The following is a 4,056-nucleotide window of genomic DNA, read 5'->3' as shown; positions in this document are numbered from 1 at the left end:
TTATAATGGTCTGGGAACGCTAGGAAAAAAGTTTACTCTTGGCGGTTGGACTTAGAAAAATTTCGCTCGGTCGGAGTTGCTCGCAATGCGCCCGGAACATTATTCTGAGTTTATTCGATAAATATTCATCCTAAAGCTTTGATACTTGATATTTATTGTTAGAATGCGTTATTATACAATGATCTAATATTTATAATGGTCTGGGAACGCTAGGAAAAAAGTTTACTCTTGGCGGTTGGACTTAGAAAAATTTCGCTCGGTCGGAGTTGCTCGCAATGCGCCCGGAACATTATTCTGAGTTTATTCGATAAATATTCATCCTAAAGCTTTGATACTTGATATTTATTGTTAGAATGCGTTATTATACAATGATCTAATATTTATAATGGTCTGGGAACGCTAGGAAAAAAGTTTACTCTTGGCGGTTGGACTTAGAAAAATTTCGCTCGGTCGGAGTTGCTCGCAATGCGCCCGGAACATTATTCTGAGTTTATTCGATAAATATTCATCCTAAAGCTTTGATACTTGATATTTATTGTTAGAATGCGTTATTATACAATGATCTAATATTTATAATGGTCTGGGAACGCTAGGAAAAAAGTTTACTCTTGGCGGTTGGACTTAGAAAAATTTCGCTCGGTCGGAGTTGCTCGCAATGCGCCCGGAACATTATTCTGAGTTTATTCGATAAATATTCATCCTAGAGCTTTGATACTTGATATTTATTGTTAGAATGCGTTATTATACAATGATCTAATATTTATAATGGTCTGGGAACGCTAGGAAAAAAGTTTACTCTTGGCGGTTGGACTTAGAAAAATTTCGCTCGGTCGGAGTTGCTCGCAATGCGCCCGGAACATTATTCTGAGTTTATTCGATAAATATTCATCCTAAAGCTTTGATACTTGATATTTATTGTTAGAATGCGTTATTATACAATGATCTAATATTTATAATGGTCTGGGAACGCTAGGAAAAAAGTTTACTCTTGGCGGTTGGACTTAGAAAAATTTCGCTCGGTCGGAGTTGCTCGCAATGCGCCCGGAACATTATTCTGAGTTTATTCGATAAATATTCATCCTAGAGCTTTGATACTTGATATTTATTGTTAGAATGCGTTGTTATACAATGATCTAATATTTATAATGGTCCGGGAACGCTAGGAAAAAAGTTTACTCTTGGCGGTTGGACTTAGAAAAATTTCGCTCGGTCGGAGTTGCTCGCAATGCGCCCGGAACATTATTCTGAGTTTATTCGATAAATATTCATCCTAGAGCTTTGATACTTGATATTTATTGTTAGAATGCGTTGTTATACAATGATCTAATATTTATAATGGTCTGGGAACGCTAGGAAAAAAGTTTACTCTTGGCGGTTGGACTTAGAAAAATTTCGCTCGGTCGGAGTTGCTCGCAATGCGCCCGGAACATTATTCTGAGTTTATTCGATGAATATTCATCCTAAAGCTTTGACACTTGATATTTATTGTTAGAATGCGTTATTATACAATGATCTAATATTTATAATGGTCTGGGAACGCTAGGAAAAAAGTTTACTCTTGGCGGTTGGACTTAGAAAAATTTCGCTCGGTCGGAGTTGCTCGCAATGCGCCCGGAACATTATTCTGAGTTTATTCGATAAATATTCATCCTAAAGCTTTGATACTTGATATTTATTGTTAGAATGCGTTATTATACAATGATCTAATATTTATAATGGTCTGGGAACGCTAGGAAAAAAGTTTACTCTTGGCGGTTGGACTTAGAAAAATTTCGCTCGGTCGGAGTTGCTCGCAATGCGCCCGGAACATTATTCTGAGTTTATTCGATAAATATTCATCCTAGAGCTTTGATACTTGATATTTATTGTTAGAATGCGTTGTTATACAATGATCTAATATTTATAATGGTCTGGGAACGCTAGGAAAAAAGTTTACTCTTGGCGGTTGGACTTAGAAAAATTTCGCTCGGTCGGAGTTGCTCGCAATGCGCCCGGAACATTATTCTGAGTTTATTCGATAAATATTCATCCTAAAGCTTTGATACTTGATATTTATTGTTAGAATGCGTTATTATACAATGATCTAATATTTATAATGGTCTGGGAACGCTAGGAAAAAAGTTTACTCTTGGCGGTTGGACTTAGAAAAATTTCGCTCGGTCGGAGTTGCTCGCAATGCGCCCGGAACATTATTCTGAGTTTATTCGATAAATATTCATCCTAAAGCTTTGATACTTGATATTTATTGTTAGAATGCGTTATTATACAATGATCTAATATTTATAATGGTCTGGGAACGCTAGAAAAAAAGTTTACTCTTGGCGGTTGGACTTAGAAAAATTTCGCTCGGTCGGAGTTGCTCGCAATGCGCCCGGAACATTATTCTGAGTTTATTCGATAAATATTCATCCTAAAGCTTTGATACTTGATATTTATTGTTAGAATGCGTTATTATACAATGATCTAATATTTATAATGGTCTGGGAACGCTAGGAAAAAAGTTTACTCTTGGCGGTTGGACTTGGAAAAATTTCGCTTCGGTCGGAGTTGCACGCAATGCGCCCGGAACATTATTCTGAGTTTATTCGATAAATATTCATCCTAGAGCTTTGATACTTGATATTTATTGTTAGAATGCTTTATTATACAATGATCTAATATTTATAATGGTCTAGATACGATAGAAAGATAAGTTTACTCTTGGCGGTTGGACTTGAAAAATGTTCAAAGTGCCGAGATAGTATATGAAAAGTTGAATATTTTGTGTTAAATATCCTGGAAATATAAATATTTATTGTGTTGTACAAAAAAATTTTTCATGCAAAAATTTTTCTAAGTCCCAACAGCCCCGCCGGACGGGCTGTTGCCGCGGCGGTTTGCACCCATAAGCGCGCGTGCTATTCACCGCGCGGCGCCGGCGTCCTTGCCGGCCGTTCGGTATCCTTAAGAGACTCGACGGTTCGGCGAGTCGGGCGGTTCAGCGCGCGCTTGGGGCTATTCTACGATCTCGGTCGAGAAGCAGTTCACGGCGCCTCGAGACTTCGGTCTCGACTGTTTCGTTCCGTACTTCGTTTAGAACTTTTCTCTACACAGCATTGCCACGGGTCGGTGTCTAAGACCGAATGGCCCTTATGTGGCGAGCCTCCCATCGAGGAGGTTGGTGACTTGTATGCACTGATGTGTATACTCGTACTAACTGAGCATCAACTCTTCTATCCGAGCTAAAAGTTTGAGATAGTTATGGAAAGATGTTTGAGAGAAACTAAAACTAGAAAGAAGTCAAACTTCTTGTTTGCAGAGAAACGAAAAGTAAATAAAATGAGGTTGGCTTTCGGAGGGGCATTGTTACACCCAGAGCCCAGCATGCGTCCTGTCCGCGCTTCCTCGGCACTTGTGTCGATTGTCCAGCGCCCGTGGTTACGTGCTACGTGGGATACTCGTGCTACCAGATGTTAGCTCAACCTGAGAACGCAAGGAAATATAAGAATTTGTTCTCGAGAGAAACCCAAAAGGGAAATATTAAACATGAATTTTATGCACTACACGTAATGATTTGTGATGTTATGAGAAAAATATAAACCGAGAACGCAGGAATATCTGGCAAATGAATTTGTTCGAGGTTAAGAAAGAAAGGAAAAGAAGGAAGGTGGCAATATGATATAAACTCGTTCGAAAGGTTCTCTGAGAATTCGAACGAGTAAAAATGAATTTATACAAAACTTAAGAGAGAAGAGAGATTGAGGGAGGAATATGATATAAACTCGTTCGAAAGGTTCTCTGAGAATTCGAACGAGTAAAAATGAATTTATACAAAACTATAAGAGAGAAGAGATTGAGGGAGGAATATGATATAAACTCGTTCGAAAGGTTCTCTGAGAATTCGAACGAGTAAAAATGAATTTATACAAAACTATAAGAGAGAAGAGATTGAGGGAGGAATATGATATAAACTCGTTCGAAAGGTTCTCTGAGAATTCGAACGAGTAAAAAGGAATTTTTATACAAAACTATAAGAGAGTGTCGTCGACCTGTCTCTGAAAGAGCTGGCGACGAAAA

This window comes from Lasioglossum baleicum, unplaced genomic scaffold (genome assembly GCF_051020765.1).
Source record: "Lasioglossum baleicum unplaced genomic scaffold, iyLasBale1 scaffold1640, whole genome shotgun sequence".
Lineage (NCBI taxonomy): Eukaryota > Metazoa > Arthropoda > Insecta > Hymenoptera > Halictidae > Lasioglossum > Lasioglossum baleicum.
Note: the sequence above shows the minus strand (reverse complement) of the source record.